Here is a 19,115-nt window from a genome sequence, read left to right on the forward strand (position 1 = left end):
TATTTTAGAAAAAGTACCAAATGGTATCAATTTTACTACCAACAAGTTAAAGTGTGCTGGGTTCGGCCGGGACGAATCTTAGGAACCTATCACCATGGATTCTGGTAAAATATGGGAGTTATAGTTGCTTATTGAACGATTTGGACCGTATACGAAGTGTAAAAAGATCTTAGTCACCCATCACTCTAGTTGTACCTGCATATCAAATATCAGTCCTCTAGCTTTATCTGTGAGGAGAGTACCAACTGGTACCACTATTGTTACCCAAAAGTAGGTCATAGTCACCCATCATAGTTTTCATAATTGTACCTGCATGCTAAATTTTAGATCTCTGGCTCAATTTTTAGAGAAAGTTCCAAATGGTACCAATTTTACTACTAATAGGTTAAAGTGGGCTAGGTTCGGCCGGGCCGAATCTTAGAAACCCATCACCAAGGATTCTGGTAAAATATGGGAGCTATAGCTGCTTGTTGACCGATTTAGACCGTACTTGGCACAGTTGTTGAGAGTCATAACAGAACATTATATGCAAAATTACAGCTAAATCGGATAAAAATCGCAGATTATAAGGGCTCAATAAGTCAAATCGGGGGATCGGTTTATATGGGAGCTATATCATGTTCTTGAACTATTTAAATCGTACTTGGCATTGATGTTGCAAGTCACAGCAAAACTCTATGTGAAAAATTTCAACCAAATCATATGAAAATTCAGGCTTCCAGGGGCTCAAGAACTCAAATCGGGAAATCGGTTTATATGGGAGCTTTGTCAGGTTATTCATAGACACCGTGCTTGGCACAGTTGTTGGAAGTCATAACAGAACACTACGTGCAAAATTTCATCCAAATCGGAGGAATATAGCTTTATAAATAACAGCTTTATAATTTTCAAAAAGATAGACAATTAAGATCCATACACTTTTGCATGCGTTTGAACCAATCACTTTTCTACTCTGATTGAGTTATCTCCAAAACCATGCATTCTGAACGCATCAATCGCCAGGGCCAGGTGGCGAAAAACGTTGACCACGCATTTTATTTTTTATGTACGGAGGTAAAACGAAGTCATTCGGTACCAAGTAGGACCAGTGTAGGCACTCAAGAAAATTATTTCCTTCCAAAATTTAAGAAAAATCCTACCAAACCCGAACAAAACCTACCAAATGTTCTGCAAGCTAAAAATGCGGTATATGTTTTTACCCACCACCGAAGAGTTGGCCATTTTTTATTTCCATTTGACACACATCAAATTATACATTATCAACCCTACAAAGTACACATACTAGATCGCTGTTATACTCATAGACGATCTAGACGTTTCCGTCCGTTTGATTGTTGAAAACACTTTACAGCCTTAAGCTCAGAGATGGCCTACATCTTGATATAGCATTCCTCATACCGATCTTCCGATTAGAAATCTTAAGTTGATAAAAGTTGTATTATTGCCTTGATTTCCATGAACAAACGTGCCAAGTGGAAATACAGCGATCTCGCGATTTGATAGTTTGAGCTCAGAAATGCACTTTCACTACCCGTTTTCGCTGTTACAGTAAGTTGCATGGACCCTTCAACACCTGAGTATGGACCAGATCTGTATGCTGTTGCCATATTACCCTGTTTTCCGATTGCAGTTATTAAATGCACAAAAGCCTCATTTCCTATTCCAACGAAATATGGAAGCGATCCCTTAACATTTGTACCAGTTACAGTCAATATCAAAATTACACCCTTTTCCGGAAATTTGAAGCAGTGGGGCCGGTCCAAGAGAACAAAAACCTACCACTTTTGGTAGGAACCTACCTAAAACGGCAACACTGGTTTTGAGTGCTTAAAAATGCAGTTGTTTCGTATTTTTGGAGCATTTTTTTCGTCCAATCGACACGAGACTTTTTATAAGCGATAGACAAATTATGTGGGATCCAATGTTTGACTGTCAAATGTTCATGCAATATTGAATGTATTCTGGTCCCACTAACGCCTAAGGTTGTCTCAATCTCACAATAGGTCACATGACGATCTTGCAATATTAATTGGCGCACAGCATCAATGGTTTTTGGAACAAATGATTTTGGACGATCTTCACGAGTGAAGGTCGGAGGAGTGAACTTCCACCTCGGTTGAATTCACCATACCATCGACAAACACTGGTCCTTGATGGAGCTTCATCGTACAGGGTGGCTGATGAATATTGCTACAATGATGAATATTGCTACATTTTTTTTTCGGTGTATGGAATACATTTTTCTTTTATTCATGTTAAATTAAATTATTAAATTAATTATTAAATTATTATTAATTAAATTAATTAATTAATTAATTAAATTAATTATTAAATTATTATTATTAAATAGAAAAAAAGTTATTACATTTTTTTTTGGTAGCGGCTTTCATCAGCCAACCTGAATCACATATCTTTATTGGTCTACGAATTTAAGTTTGGATGTAAGGTGTACTCCATTCTTAAAATACTTTATTTCAGCCCGATATTCTCATGATATGTGATTTAGGAGTGTTTTCGGAAGTAATGTGGTCCCCCAGACACTTGGCCCTGAAAAAATATCAGCATCGTGCTCTTCTTTCAAATACCATTTATTTAAACCCATTTTGCCATTGGTTTAGGGGAGTTTACAGGATGAGGCGTCCCCCAAACACATGGCTCCAATATAGGTTATCAAATTCGTTTTCTAATCTAATCTTGGGGGAGGGGTGATGCCCTAAATACACGGTCCTACATTTGGATATAAAATTCGTATTCTACACCCAAATACCTTTATTTGAGCCCCATATTGCGATGGTCACCCAAAAATTGCTGTTTGTGGGGTATTTTGGGAAAGGGGTAGACCCCCATAAAATTGGTCCCGAAAATTGGTATCAATTCTTGCTCTACCCCCCAATACCATTCATTTAAGCTCCACATTGACATGGTCGGTAAATATGCCCGATTTAGGGGTGCTTTGGGGATTTGGGTGGTCCCCCAAACACTGAGCCCGGAAAATATATCAGCAATGTGCTCTATTTTCATATATGATTTATATGAACCCCATATTGCCATTGGCCTCAAAATTGGATATCAAATTCGTTTTCTAATCTCCTTATTGCAAAAGTCAGCAAATACGTCCGGTTTGGGGTATTGGCCCTAAAAACTATAAATAGTTAGTTCCACTCTCTTAAAAACCCAAATTGTCTTGGTGAGCAAATACGTCCTATTTGGGGGTTATTATGGTGGCGGGACGTCCCCTAGACAGTTGATCCCTAATGTTGATATCAGATACGTGGTCTACACCCAAATACCTTTAATTTGAGCCCCATATTTCCATAGTCGACAAACATGACCGGTTCGGGGGGGTGTTTTGGGGGATTGGAGGCCACTCAGTGAGTTGGCCTTGCAAATATATATCGGGTTCGTGTTCTACTCTAAAAACCCCTTTTATTGGAGCCTCATGTTGCAATAGGCAGCAGATACTTCCTATTTGGGTGCTGTTGTGGGGGTTGGGTGGCCCCATATACACTTTTCCAGAATATTGATATCAGATTCGTGCTTTACTCCCAAAGGCCTTTCATATGAGCCCCATATTGCTATGGTCGTAAATTTGTCCTCTTTGGTGGATGTTTTTGGTGAGAGGCGGCCCTTCAAACACTTGGTCCCATATTTGCATATCAGATTCAAATTCTACATTCAATAACTTTTTTTTAAGTCCCATAATCCCATGGTCAGTAAATAAGTTTCGATTGTGGTGTGTTTTGGGGAAGAAATGGACCCCCAGAAACGTGGTCCCATATTTGGATATTAGATTCGTATTCTACTAGCAAATACCTTTCTTTTGATTCCCAGATTGCCATGGTCGGTAAATATGCCGGATTTTGGGTTATTTTGGTGGTTGGGGTGGTCCACGAAACACTTAGTTCCGCAATTGGATATAAGATTCGTTTTCTTCTCTCAAATACCTTTAATTTGAGTCCCATATTGTAGTGCTTGGTCTATAAATCCGTTTGCCGGGATTTGGGGGTGGGCGGCCCTCCTAGGCATCCCGCACAAGAATTTGATACCAATTTTTTTCCTTTTAGATCCTTCCTATATTCCTATATTTTACTTTTCTTTATTCAAAGGACCGATAGGTTGTCATAACAAAGATACATGCTGATGATTAATTTTTACCACTCTGCACTCTCTCTGTTCATATTGGCATGTTTTTAATGGGATCAACTAAATCCAATTGGATCAAACAATTTCAGTTGAAGACTGCCAGAATTTAAATGTTAGTGCTGCTCGCTTAGAGTGGATAATATGGTATGGTGGTTGTCTATGAATAGTCATTCTATGAATGACTAACTACCATACAATTTGACTACCTATTAAATAGTCATCATTTAGTTTTTTTTTATACCCACCATCGAAAGATAGGGGGTATATTCATTGTGTCATTCCGTTTGTAACATATCGAAATATCCATTTCCGACACTATAAAGTACATATATTCTTAATCAGCGTAAAAATCTAAGTCCGTCCGACTGTCCGTCTGTCTGTTGAAATCACGCTACAATCTTTAAAAATAGAGATATTGAGCTGAAACAGGTTAAGTTCGATGATGGGCTATATCGGACTATATCTTTATATAGTCCCTATATAGACCGATCCGCCGATTTAGGGTCTGAATCTGCTGAAATTTGGGACAGGGAGTTGTGTTAGGCCCTTCAAAATCCTTCGCCAATTTGGTTTCAGATCGGTCCAGATTTGGATATAGCTGACATATTGACCGATCCTCCGATTAAGGGTCTTAGGCCCATTAAATCCACATTTATTATCCGATTTAGCTGAAATGGGACAGTGAGTTGTGATAGGCCTTTCAACTTCCTTCGTTAATTTGGCCTACATCGGTTCAGATTTGGTTATAGCTGCCATATAAACCGATCCTCCGATTGAGGGTCTTAGACCTATAAAAGCCATATTTTTTATCCGATTTCGATGAAATTTGTGACAGTGAGTTGTCTTAGGCCCTTCGATATCTTTCGTAATTTAGGCCCTGATCGGTTCAAATTTGGATATAACTGCCATATAGACCGATTTCTCGATTTAAGGTTTTGGGACCACAAAAGGTGAATTTATTGTCCGATGTAGCCAAAATTTGGGACAGTGAGTTAAGTTATGCTCTTTGTCACACTTCTGCAATATCGCACAGATCGGTCCAGATTTGGAAGCTGCCTTATAGACCGGTATCTTGGCTTAAAGTTTTGGGTCCATAAAAGGCGCATTTGTTGTCCGATGTCGCTAAAATTTGAGACAGTGACTTTAGTAAGGCTCTTCGACATTTTGGCCCAAATCGGTCCAGATTTGAATATAGCTGCCATATAGATTGATATCTGGATTTAAGGTTATGGGCCCATAAACGGCGCATTTATTGTCCGATTTCACCGAAGTTTGGGACAGTGCTTTGTGTTAGGCTCTTCGACATTTTTTTGCAACTTAGCGCGGATCGGTCCAGATTTGGATATAGCTGCCATGTAGACCGATATCTCGATTTAAAGTCTTGGCCCCATAAAAGGCGCATTTATAATCCGATTTCACTAAAATTTGATACATTGATTTATGTTAGGATTTTCGACATCCGTGTTGTATATGGCTCAGGTAGGTTTATTTTTAGATATAGCTACTAAAAAGATCACTATTTTGTTATCCACAATTGAACGATCGAATTGTATTTATTAGTATTTAGTCCAAATCGGAACATATTTCGATATTACTGCTATGGGACATAAGGTCTGCAATTTTCACCGAATTTTGATGAAAGGTGGTTTACATATACAGCCGAGGTGATGGGTATCCAAAGTTCGGCCCGGACGAACTTAACGTTTTTTTACTTGTTTTTAAATCGTATTAAATTGCCATATGAAACTATTTTCTGTGGTAAAAAACTAATTTGCCAGTCTATATATTTGGTGCGGTGGCGATACTTTTTTACGTGTAAAACTCTTGAACAAAAAAGTGTTGCCGAGCGACACGTCGTTTGGTCTCGTCAAACGGTGTGCTCAAAATGGTTGCAACCTTATCGTTAAGGTTTGCAACTCCTGCTTTCACGCTGAATGTTATAATTTCGGGGCTATGGCGGCCTACGTCTATATGAGGGTTGTGCGCCACACTGCTACTTAAGCACAAATTTGAATGACGCACTCAACTCAAAAAAAAAAAATCTATCACTTGATTCCCCATTGTTTTGATATGTGAAATAACCTATTAGAGGCGATTTTAGGAGGTAAAATACCACCTATGTTCTTTGACACAAAATTTAATGTCATATTCGTAATCTGCTCTCAAATGCCTATCATTTGAGTTTCATCATGCTATGATTGAGTAGTATTCCCATTTGGAGAGCTTATCGGGGAGGGGGCGACTATCAATTACTTGTTCCTGGTTTTTTATGTCATATTCTAGTCTACTCCCGAATACCTTTCATTTGAGTCCTATATTGATATATACGTCCAATATGTTTATTTGGAACAATTTTCGGGATTGGGCTACCCCTTGGATACTTGAGCCCAAGTTTTTATACCACATTCGCTTTCTACTCTCCAATACCTTTCATTTGATACCCATATTGTCCCTATCGGCCAACTTTTGGTTTTGGGTGGCGTTTTTATGGTAACGGGGGAGGATGCGCCCCCTTCCAACATCAACAAATTACATAGCCTATACCTCCTTCCTGACCATATTCGTAATCTACTCGGGAATACCTTTCATTCGAGCCCCATACTGTCATTTTCGTCCAACAAACCAATTTGGGGGGTTTTGGGGTCGGGGCGGCCCCCAGTTACTTTGACTCAATTTTTAATACGGAAATCGTACTCTACTCTTGAATACCTTTCCATTAAGTCCCCTATTCTCCCAATCGGTCCACTTTTAGTTTTGGGTGGTACTTTTAGGGTAAGTAGGAGGGTCCGCCCCCCTTGGGATATCAAAAACTTATATAGCCTATTGTTCCTTCCGGACCATATTCGTAATCTACTCCCGAATACCTTTCATTCGGTTTCCATTTTGTCATTATCGTCCAATAAACCTATTTTGGGGGGTTTTTGGGGTCGGGGCGGGCCCCCAATTACTTGGACCCAATTTTTATACCCTCCACCATAAGATGGGGGGTATACTAATTTCGTCATTCTGTTTGTAACTACTCGAAATATTCGTCTGAGACCCCATAAAGTATATATATTCTTGATCGTCGCGACATTTTATGTCGATCTAGCCCACCAACCACCACCCTGGGGCACTCCCCACTACCAAAATCCATATGAGAATATCGGGCTCCAATAAAGTCTTTTAAGTTAAAACAAGTAAAAGCGTGCTAAGTTCGGCCGGGCCGAATCTTATATACCCTCCACCATGGATCGCATTTGTCGAGTTCTTTTCCCGGCATCTCTTCTTAGGCAAAAACATCTCTTCTTAGGCAAAAAAGGATATAAGAAAAGATTTGCTCTGCTATTAAAACGATATCAAGATATGGTCCGCTTCGGACCACAATTAAATTATATGTTGGAGACCTGTGTAAAATTTCAGCCAATTCGTAAAAGAATTGGGCCCATTGGGGCTCACGAAGTAAAATAGAGAGAACGATTTACATGGGATCTGTATCGGGCTACAGACCGATTCAGACCATAATAAACACGTTTGTTGATGGTCATGAGAGGATCCGTCGTACAAAATTTCAGGCATATCGGATAATAATTGCGACCTCTAGGGGTCAAGAAGTCAAGATCCCAGATCGGTTTATATGGCAGCTATATCAGGTTATGAACCAATTTGAACCTTATCTGACACAGTTGTTGAAAGTAAAAATAAAATACGTCATGCAAAATTTCAGCCAAATCGGATAGGAATTGCGCCCTCTAAAAGCTCAAGAAGTCAAATCCCCAGATCTGTTTACATGACAGCTATATCAGGTTATGGACCGATTTCAACCATACTTGGCACAGTTGTTGGGTATCATTAGAAAACACGTCGTGCGAAATTCCATTCCATTCGGATAAGAATTGCGCCCTCTAGAGGCTCAAGAAGTCAAGACCCAAGATCGGTTTATATGGCAGCTATATCAGGTTATTAACCGATTTGAACCATACTTGGCGCAGTTGTTGGATATCATAACAAAACACGTCGTGCAAAATTTCATTCCAATCGGATAAGAATTGCGCACTCTAGAGGCTCAAGAAGTCAAGACCCAAGATCGGTTTATATGGCAGCTATATCAAAACATGGACCGATATGGCCCATTTACAATACCAACCGACCTACACTAATAAGAAGTATTTGTGCAAAATTTCAAGCGGCTAGCTTTACTCCTTCGGAAGTTAGCGTGCTTTCGACAGACAGACGGACGGACGGACGGACGGACAGACGGACGGACATGGCTAGATCGACATAAAATCTCACGACGATCAAGAATATATATACTTTATGGGGTCTCAGACGAATATTTCGAGTAGTTACAAACAGAATGGTGGAGGGTATAATAAGTCTTAAACATCCAAACTTAAATGACCATAAATCGTTCAGAATTCAGATAAAGGCATTTATATTGTTATACTGTTTCTCAAGCTATATACACATACTATTTTCGTAGCATGGTATTTCACTAAAAGCTCTTTAATTGTCAAAAATAAATATTCAAAGGATAATTTTGTTCCATATAAAGTAAAAGAAGGCGCAGCGGAGCGGGCCCTGTCCAGGTAGTATTCTATCCAATGCATTTATGCATTCCAATATGAACACCAAACCATTGCCCTATATATAGTGGAAAACAAAATAACAAACAAGTAAAAGCGTGCTAAGTTCGGCCGGGCCGAATCTTATATACCCTCCACCATGGATCGCATTTGTCGAGTTCTTTTCCCGGCATCTCTTCTTAGGCAAAAAAGGATATAAGAAAAGAGTTGCTCTGCTATTAAAGCGATATCAAGATATGGTCCGGTTCGGACCACAATTAAATTATATGTTGGAGACCTGTGTAAAATTTCAGCCATTTCGTATAAGAATTGCGCCCATTGGGGCTCACGAAGTAAAATAGAGAGAACGATTTATATGGGATCTGTATCGGGCTATAGACCGATTAAGACCATAATAAACACGTTTGTTGATGGTCATGAGAGGATCCATCGTACAAAATTTCAGGCATATCGGATAATAATTGCGACCTCTAGGGGTCAAGAAGTCAAGATCCCAGATCGGTTTATATGGCAGCTATATCAGGTTATGAACCGATTTGAACCTTATTTGACACAGTTGTTGAAAGTAAAACTAAAATACGTCATGCAAAATTTTAGCCAAATCGGATAGGAATTGCGCCCTCTAGAAGCTCAAGATGTCAAATCCCCAGATCTGTTTATATGACAGCTATATCAGGTTATTGACCGATTTGAACCATACTTGGCACAGTTGTTGGATATCATAACGAAATACTTCGTGCAAAAATTCATTCAAATCGGATAAGAATTGTGCCCTCTAGAGGCTCAAGAATCAAGACCCAAGATCGGTTTATATGGCAGCTATATCAGGTTATGCACCGATTTGAACCATACTTGGCACAGTAGTTTGGTATCATAACAAAACACGTCGTGCGAAATTCCATTTCAATCGGATAAGAATTGCGCCCTCTAGAGGCTCAAGAAGTCAAGACCCAAGATCGGTTTATATGGCAGCTATATCAGGTTATGAACCGATTTGAACCATACTTGGCACAGTTGTTGGATATAATAACGAAACACGTCGTGCAAAATTTCATTTCAATCGGATAAGAATTGCGCACTCTAGAGGCTCAAGATGTCAAGACCCAAGATCGGTTTATATGGCTGCTATATCAGGTTATGGACCGATTTGAACCATACTTGGCACAGTTGTTTGATATCATAACAAAACACGTCGTGCAAAATTTCATTCTGATCGGATAAGAATTGCGCCCTCTAGAGGCTCAAGAAGTCAAGACCCAAGATCGGTTTATATGGCAGCTATATCAGGTTATGGACCGATTTGAACCATACCTGGCACAGTTGTTGGATATCATAAGAAAACACATCGTACAAAATTTCATTCCAATCGGATAAGAATTGCGCACTCTAGAGGCTCAAGAAGTCAAGACCCAAGATCGGTTTATATGGCAGCTATATCAAAACATGGACCGATATGGCCCATTTACAATACCAACCGACCTACACTAATAAGAAGTATTTGTGCAAAATTTCAAGCGGCTAGCTTTACTCCTTCGGAAGTTAGCGTGCTTTCGACAGACAGACGGACGGACGGACGGACGGACGGACAGACGGACGGACATGGCTAGATCGACATAAAATGTCACGACGATCAAGAATATATATACTTTATGGGGTCTCAGACGAATATTTCGAGTAGTTACAAACAGAATGACGAAATTAGTATACCCCCCATCTTATGGTGGAGGGTATAAAAAAGAAAGAATGAGTACGTTGAACTCGCTGTGGAACTAATCAGTGGCAACAAAGGAAAGAATTAAACATGGAACGATATGCATGGAGCAAACGAAATACATGGCAACATAATGTGGTGACACACTACACAACATATTCTCTGAACCTGTTGTATGGTCCTAATGATGCACTTTTTCTCCTTAGCAGTCCACCAAACTACTGAGGCCTAAGTTACTTACTACTCGGTCTCACCACGCTTCTGAAGGGCCAGTGGTCTATACACGGAGTCAGGCTCACATAGTTCCCAACATCTGTGAGCCTTCTCGGTACGCTCCTGAATGTGACACTTCTAATTAAGTTTCTTGTCCAAGATCTCTCCTAAGTATTTGACCTTGCTAGATATCGAAATTATCAGATATCGAAAACTGGACCACCTTCGTCTTCCTCGTGAACAGGCAGATTTCAGTCTTCTGTGGGTTAACATTGAGACCCCTAGGTCTAGCTCAGTCGTGTGCCATCTGCAAGACCCTTTCGGCCCTTCTGCATAGCTGGTTCCGATCCTTACTCCTTAGAAGTATTATAACTTCGTCTCCATAGCAGACGTGTTCAAACCCCTCCTCAGTCAGCTTCCGTAACAGGTCATTTATAGTGGTCACCCATAGAAGTGACGACGAAATGTTCCCCTGTGGCATGCCTTGTACGACTTTCTCCTTTATATTTATATCATGGGACACACAATTTATACACCCGTTCCTTAGCATATGGTTTATTTAGTCTCTAAGGTCCGGCTCCACCAGTTACTGGTATAAGGATTGAATCAGTGTGTTGGTCCACACATTGTTAAAAGCCCCCTCGATGCCGATGCATACCCCCACGTATTGGCATCGAACAATTTTCCTATTTTATGCACAACCTCGTGCAGGGCAGTCTCCACCGACCTTCCCTTGACATAGGCATGCTGTTTGTATTTGAGCATATCGCTGGATGTCCTACTCTTCATCATGGTGTCCACAATATTTTCCGTGATTTTGAGTAGAAAGGACGAAAGGCTTATATGACACCAAAGGCCCACAGACCTTTGGTGTCACATAACTTGCCTTGCCTCCTGACAGGCTTTCGGAGTACATGCAAGTCCGCGGCACGTTTGAAAATAGTGGCTAGATGAGGCGCCAGATAATCGGCCTCCTTCTGATGTAACGCCAGAAATATTCCATCAGGTCCGGGTGACTTAAGTGGTTTGAAGCTCCTCAAGGATTCCTTCACCATAAATTCCGTAATTATAAACCTTCGATCAACATCATTATCCCATGATTCCGGTGTCTCCTTGAGTCCCGTCCTATCTTGTGGAAAATGGGTTTTGCTCAAAAGCCTTAAAATAGCCTTCGCTGTATCTGCTCTCAGTCCCATGTCGTCTACTAAAGTTTCAGTTTGTACATGGGTTTTTGAGAGAAACTTTTTTATCTCGGCGGCGTCTTAACGCTATGGACATGTTAGCAGAAAAGCTTCCAGGATGCACGCTTTGCTGCTGTGGTAATTTTATTGTATTCCTTGCGCCGTGTGTAATACACATCCTAATATACCTCCGCTTTTTTACGACGTGCTCTGTTAAAAAGTCTGTAGACCTATTTCTCAATATTGCGAATCTCCCCAGTCATCCACGGTTTTTCTTGGGCTGATTTCCTTTCCCGAAGAGGACAACTATCTTCGAAGGACCCCACCAGTGCAGTAGTAACCCTGTCAACATTGTCGTCAGTGCCTACTATGCTTAGACAATCTAATTTATCTTGACCAAGTCTTTTTCTGATTAGTCTTCCGAATTTGGTCCAGTTAGTTTTCAACTTATTCCGGAAGCTTATCGGATTCGGCGTTGGCCGTGCAATTTTAAACTTAATGTAGCGATGGTTGGAGAAAGAGTGTTCCATGGAGACTATCCTATCCTGAACCTCATCGATTAGATTTTCCGAACATATCGTCACATCTAATCCTTCCTCCCTAATCCTATTAACAAACTGCTTAATTAGGTGTTATTAGATCGTCAGTATTCAAGTGGGGCCAAGCCCCGCTTGTTAGTGTTGGTACTACTCCACGAAATGTGGTGAGAGTTCGCAGCGCACCCTATTAGTACCTTGTTTCCTGTCTGTTTTGTTTTCCTAACCAGCCGTTGCAGCTCCGACGTGGGTGGCAGTGGCGTTGTCGGAGAGTCGAAAGGCAGTTAAGTGATGCCTGGTATGCCCCACCGTCTACCTGCCTCACCACTGACAACTCTGGGGAAAATATATATTTAAAATTTTTATGACAAATAACACCTCGGCTGAGTACCAGTGTTAGCAATCCCATGGCAGCCGGTTGTACGCACCGGATTGACCCGATGGAATCCTCATCGACAAGGGCTGCCGCCTCAGTGTACGTGTTCGTCTTTTTTCGTCATGGGAGAGGCACATCCCGGAGTGCCTTCTCCGCACGCTTCTGGTCCGTGCCGGGATTGAAAAGAACCCCGGACCCTGGTTCTGTTCGGTTTGCCAGAACCGCCTTCATCATCGGTCGGTGTCGGTGAGGTGTAACCGGTGCATAGAGTGGGTACATTTCCGATCTTGCTCTGGCCTAACTTCACTACGGGAGTATAGTCATACTGGCTATGTCGCAAGGTGCTGTGCGAACATAGCCAGCAGTGGGTCACAAGCGTCGCCGTCGTCGCCTTCGGCGTCCTCGTCGTCGGACTATGTGACCCCCCCGACCTCTCTCGTACGGCAATTTATGCAACGACAGCACCCTAGCCCTACTATTGCCAGGCCAGTGCGGGGAAATGTATCGTTCTTGCAGTTAAACTGCAACGGACTGCGTGGCAAGATCGATGAGATCGTAGATGTTATGAGTCGGAAGAGCATATCGGTCGCAGCGATCCAGGAGACAAACCTGACCAACACCTGCAGCTTGCACAGTTGTCACGGTTACAATGTGCTACGTAAGGATCGCTCAAGGAATGGAGGTGGGTGATTGGCCTTCGTTATACACCATTCCGTGCAGTATAGACCTATCTCGCCTGCGCTTGAAGCTAGTGACCCATACATGGAATGTATGGGGGTAGCAGTCAGGTCTGGTACTGCCGAGATAGAGATATACAACGTGTATATACCGCCGGTTGGTAACTGTGTCCCGATTAATGGCCAGGCCTACAGCCCCGACATTAGTGGGTTGCTATCTGGCCATAGTCGTCTGGTTCTGGGGGATTTTAATGCACATCACTCGTCATGGCATTCTCCCCTAGGTAACGACCAGCGTGGCATAGCTTTGACAGAGCAGATAGATAGCTCCACGTTTTGCACGGTGAATGAGGATGCCCCCACTAGGATTACGAGGAGGTGCAGCAGCTCGCCAGACATCTCAATCGCATCCCCTGATCACCTGAGTGACGTATCCTGGCAAGCCGTCATCTCTTTGGGGTCAGACCACCTCCCCATAATCCTCACCATCGACCGACCACCCGACTTCATAACCTCTGAGCGCCGGACGTTCATCAATTACAAGAAGGCCAATTGGACTGGCTTCAGAGAGTATACCAATCGCCGCTTCAATGAACTGCCACCCCCCTCTGATGTGCTTGTGGCCGAGAGGAAAATCCTGAGACATCATCAACGCAGCAGCCGCTCGCTTTATACCAGCCGGTCGAATACCGCAAGTGCGACCCAATTTCCCGGCGCAAGCAGTGGTACTCGCAGACGAGCGTGATGGGATTCGTGCTATGGACCCCGCTAACCCCAGAATCAGCGAGCTGAATCTGGAAATAAACAGGGTAGTCAACGAACATAAGCGAAATTTGTGGCTGGAACACTTGGAGCAATGTAACTTAGGCACCGGTGCAGGCAAACTGTGGGCCACTGTTAAGTCTCTCTCGAACCCCGGTAGACGGGACGACAGGACCTCAGTCACTTTTGGCGAGATAACCGTGACTGATCCGAAGAGATGCGCCAGGTTGTTCAACCGTCAATTTATTGTGCATCCCGAGAGAGACAGGGCAAGGAGGAGAGCCATTCGCCGTATTCGTGGTCTCCGAGCCGATGAACAGCCATCACAATTTACCGTGGTCGAAGTTACGAATGTCATCCGTGGCGCCAAATCTTCCAAGGCGTTGGGCCCCGACGGAATCCCTACATTGATGCTGAAGAATCTGGATTCATCTGGAGTTGAGTACCTTACCACTGTCCTTAACCTGTCATTGAACACTCTTATAGTTCCCGATGTCTGGAAAATGGGCAGAGTGATCCCGCTACTGAAGCCTGGAAAAGACCCGAGTTTAGGGGAGTCGTACAGACCGATCTCCCTTCTCTCACCAGTGGCAAAGACGCTTGAGGCATTACTCCTCCCGAGCCTCGTAGGAGAATTTCCATTCGACGAGCATCAACATGGATTTCGGAGACTGCACAGCACAACAACAGCTTTGCATGCCATCACCACACACATTTGCCGTGGCTTCAATCAACCCAGGCCATGTGATAGGACGGTCCTCGTGGCACTGGACCTATCGAAGGCATTCGACACGGTCAGCCATGCCAAATTATTTGAGGACATCGCCAAAACGTCCCTCCAGCCAGGCCTGAAACGAAGGGTCGCTAATTATCTGTGTGGCCGCCAGTCATTTGTGGAATTTAGGGATAAGAAGTCGAAACACCGTAGAGTGAAACAGGGAGATACCCAAGGTGGGGTGATATCTCCGGCTCTGTTTAACCTCTACCTATCTTCCATCCCACCCCCTTCAGACGGCATAGAGATCGTATCATATGCGGACGATTGTACGATCATGGCATCAGGCCCCCCACCCATTGATGACATCTGCGATAGGTTGTACGTCTACCTCAACGAGCTTGCCTCATATTTCGCTGCAAGAAATCTGAAGATATCCGCCACCAAATCTTCAGCCACACTGTTCACTACAAATACGCGTGAGGTGAATACTGAGCTGACTGTGATGGTCGATGGAGAAATGATTCCGACCATCAAGTGTCCCAAAATACTTGGCGTCACATTTGACAGCTCCTACACTTTCTCCCCATATGCCACAGCAATCTGCAATAAAGTCAAAAGTTGAAACAAGGTCCTCAAGTCACTCGCTGGCAGCACTTGGGGTGCAGACAAAGAAACCTTGTTGACCACGTACAAAGCAATTATCCGGTCTGTGGTAAGTTATACAGCGGCAGTGTGGTCACGTCAACTTTGTGACACGCAGTGGAATAATATTCAGATCTGTCAGAATGCCGCCCTCCGAACTGCGACGGGCTGTCTCCTCAGTTCTCATGTGGACCACCTCCATCAGGAGACAAAGATCCTACCAGTGCGAAGACATAACTACATGCTGTCTAAGCAATACCTTTTGGGCTGTTATCGCAGGAACCATCCAAATCATCATCTTGTGGATAGATACCCACCGCCCAGAAGTCTTACGGTAGATCTACACGATCTAGAGTGTGAGGTTCAGCGCTACAAGAGAGAACCTCTAGATCAAGCGGCATATCAAGCGGGTCTGAACAACATTCATGCAGACACGGTAATTGGCTAACGGGTGAATGTAGTCCTTGGAGAACGACCGCCACCCAATGCACCCGAAGAAATCGACCTCCCCCGGCAAACCAGAGTAGTTCTGGCTAAATTACGTTCCGACAGAGCTAGGATTGATGCCGACGTGCAAGATCCCGATTGTAACCAGGGACCGCACGATACACGTCACCTGTTTAACTGCCCGGCCAGACCCACTCGACTCAGACCCAGATCCCTGTGGACGCTCCCCATCTTAGTCGCGGAGTTCCTGGGTCTTGACACTCAACAGAATCAAGCAGACAACAGATAGAACACAATAAACTGCTACAACAACAACAACCAGTGTTAGCATAGAATAATTGGTCGTTGATATGGTTCAGTCCAGAATCTTTGTTCCGGGTCGTGTCCATGGCTCCTGAATTAAGGCAATATGAATCTTGCCCCTGCTGATTTTCTCTATCAGAGCGTGTGTAGTAGGCTCGCTCCGGTGGAGGTTTATCTGGATTACCTCAAGTGATGGTCTCATCGTCTACTCCCTGTTCTTTAGACTGCATTGACTTTCCTGCGCTGCACTGCCTTATGTTAATGTATTAAATAGGTTCTTTGTTATACCCTCCACCATAAGATGGGGGGTATACTAATTTCGTCATTCTGTTTGTAACTACTCGAAATATTCGTCTGAGACCCCATAAAGTATATATATTCTTGATCGTCGCGACATTTTATGTCGATCTAGCCATGTCCGTCCGTCTGTCCGTCCGTCCGTCCGTCTGTCCGTCCGTCCGTCCGTCCGTCCGTCCGTCCGTCCGTCCGTCCGTCCGTCCGTCTGTCTGTCGAAAGCACGCTAACTTCCGAAGGAGTAAAGCTAGCCATTTGAAATTTTGCACAAATACTTATTATTAGTGTAGGTCGGTTGGTATTGTAAATGGGCCATATCGGTCCATGTTTTGATATAGCTGCCATATAAACCGATCTTGGGTCTTGACTTATTGAGCCTCTAGAGTGCGCATTTCTTATCCGATTGGGATGAAATTTTGCACGACGTGTTTTCTTATGATATCCAACAACTGTGCCAAGTATGGTTTAAATCCGTTCATAACCTGATATAGCTGCCATATAAACCGATCTTGGGTCTTGACTTCTTGAGCCTCTAGCGTGCGCAATTCTTATCTGATTGGAATGGAATTTCGCACGACGTGTTTTGTTATGATACCCAACAAGTGTGCCAAGTATGGTTAGAATCCGCCCATAACCTGATATAGCTGCCATATAAACCGATCTTGGGTCTTGACTTCTTGAGCCTCTAGAGGGCACAATTCTTATCCGATTTGAATGAAATTTTGCATGACGTATTTTATTTTTACTTTCAATAACTGTGTCAAATAAGGTTCAAATCGGTTCATAACCTGATATAGCTGCCATATAAACCGATCTGGGATCTTGACTTCTTGATCCCTAGAGGTCGCAATTATTATCCGATATGCCTGAAATTTTGTACGACGGATCCTCTCATGACCATCAACAAACGTGTTTATTATGGTCTGAATCGGTCAATAGCCCGATACAGATCCTATATAAATCGTTCTCTCTATTTTACTTCGTGAGCCCCAATGGGCGCAATTCTTATACGAATTGGCTGAAATTTTACACAGGTCTCCAACATATAATTTAATTGTGGTCCGAACCGGACCATATCTTGATATCGTTTTAATAGCAGAGCAACTCTTTTCTTATATCCTTTTTTGCCTAAGAAGAGATGCCGGAAAAAGGACACGACAAATGCGATCCATGGTGGAGGGTATATAGGATTCGGCCCGGCCGAACTTAGCACGCTTTTACTTGTTTTTCTTTGAAGATCGAAACGAAAACACCCCCGCTCCACTCAACGGCTACTTCAACCCTTTATAATAGATACATTAAAAATTTATTTCAAAAAGATGACGATTGAAAAAAGCGAATGGCCTTAAATACATGTATGGCACACATATGTCATAATTACCCATATTTAAAAATTGCCTGAGATTTAATTTCTACCTTTTTAAGTTGTACGCACACACATAGAAGAACATTTCGTGTTCAGACAAGAAAACATTTCAATAAAAAAGCTCTTAATACTTTGATAGAACATAAAATTCGTATTGTGTTAATGTCAGTTGTCTCGTCATACAAGTGTTTACTTTTATCGTCTTTTTCGTGGAATATCGATGAGTGCTTATGCTTAGGGCTTTTTTCCTAGATCCCATCCACCATCGCCATCTTTGTGTGGGGTAACATTTGTCTCGCATCCAAATATAATGGATAAACTTAATGTACTGTGCCTTTAAATTTGTTAGCAAAAACACACACACATTCATACTTATATATATGAAATACAATATTTCAGATTTGCTTTACTCTCCATCAACATTTTCCGGGTGCTTTATTTGGTTAAGGTGGGTGTTTTACTTAGGTACACCTCCTTGTCGAAGTCGTGTGTTTTTCTGTGCCTATGTCGTACTGTCTGTAGATAACAGTGTTACAGCGTTTCCGATTCAAAACAGGGTGGAGAAACGCAATGGCTACTCATATTACACGTTTGGAAAGCAAAAAAAAAAAAAAAAAAAAAAAAAACAGAATATACTAGTCTTAGAATAAAAGTTTTAGTCAAGAAGCAAATGCAATGGAAATTTGTCCATGAACATTCCATTAAAGGCTCTATTACACGGCATCTTGTTGTCTTATGACATGTCAAATTTAGCACATGTTTAGTTGTACATATCGTGTGATACAAACGAAACTAACATATAAAAATCACTTTTTAATTTTTTTTCGATTAGAGAGTTTTCTATTCCGTCTGACAAAAATATAAATAGATCAGCTGTTTTTTGTCAATTGAATGAAAATAAACCCAAATTAAGTTGTTTTCACAAATTTATTATTTAACCAGCGTTTTCACATCTTTAACAATTTTTACGCATAAAAATTATCAGCCTTTGCTGTAATTTTTAGGTTGTGTCATACGAAAATAACATGCAGGTGTGATAGCAAAAATGATGAATCGTACGTAAATTGACAATTTTGACAAACATTTTCTTTTACATGTGAATATAAAGAGTGACATGTCATAAGACATCTACATGCCGTGTAATAGCGCCTTAAGGGATATGGGCGAAACGACTCACACAT

This window comes from Stomoxys calcitrans, chromosome 1 (assembly GCF_963082655.1).
Source record: "Stomoxys calcitrans chromosome 1, idStoCalc2.1, whole genome shotgun sequence".
In the NCBI taxonomy this organism is placed as follows: Eukaryota; Metazoa; Arthropoda; class Insecta; order Diptera; family Muscidae; genus Stomoxys; species Stomoxys calcitrans.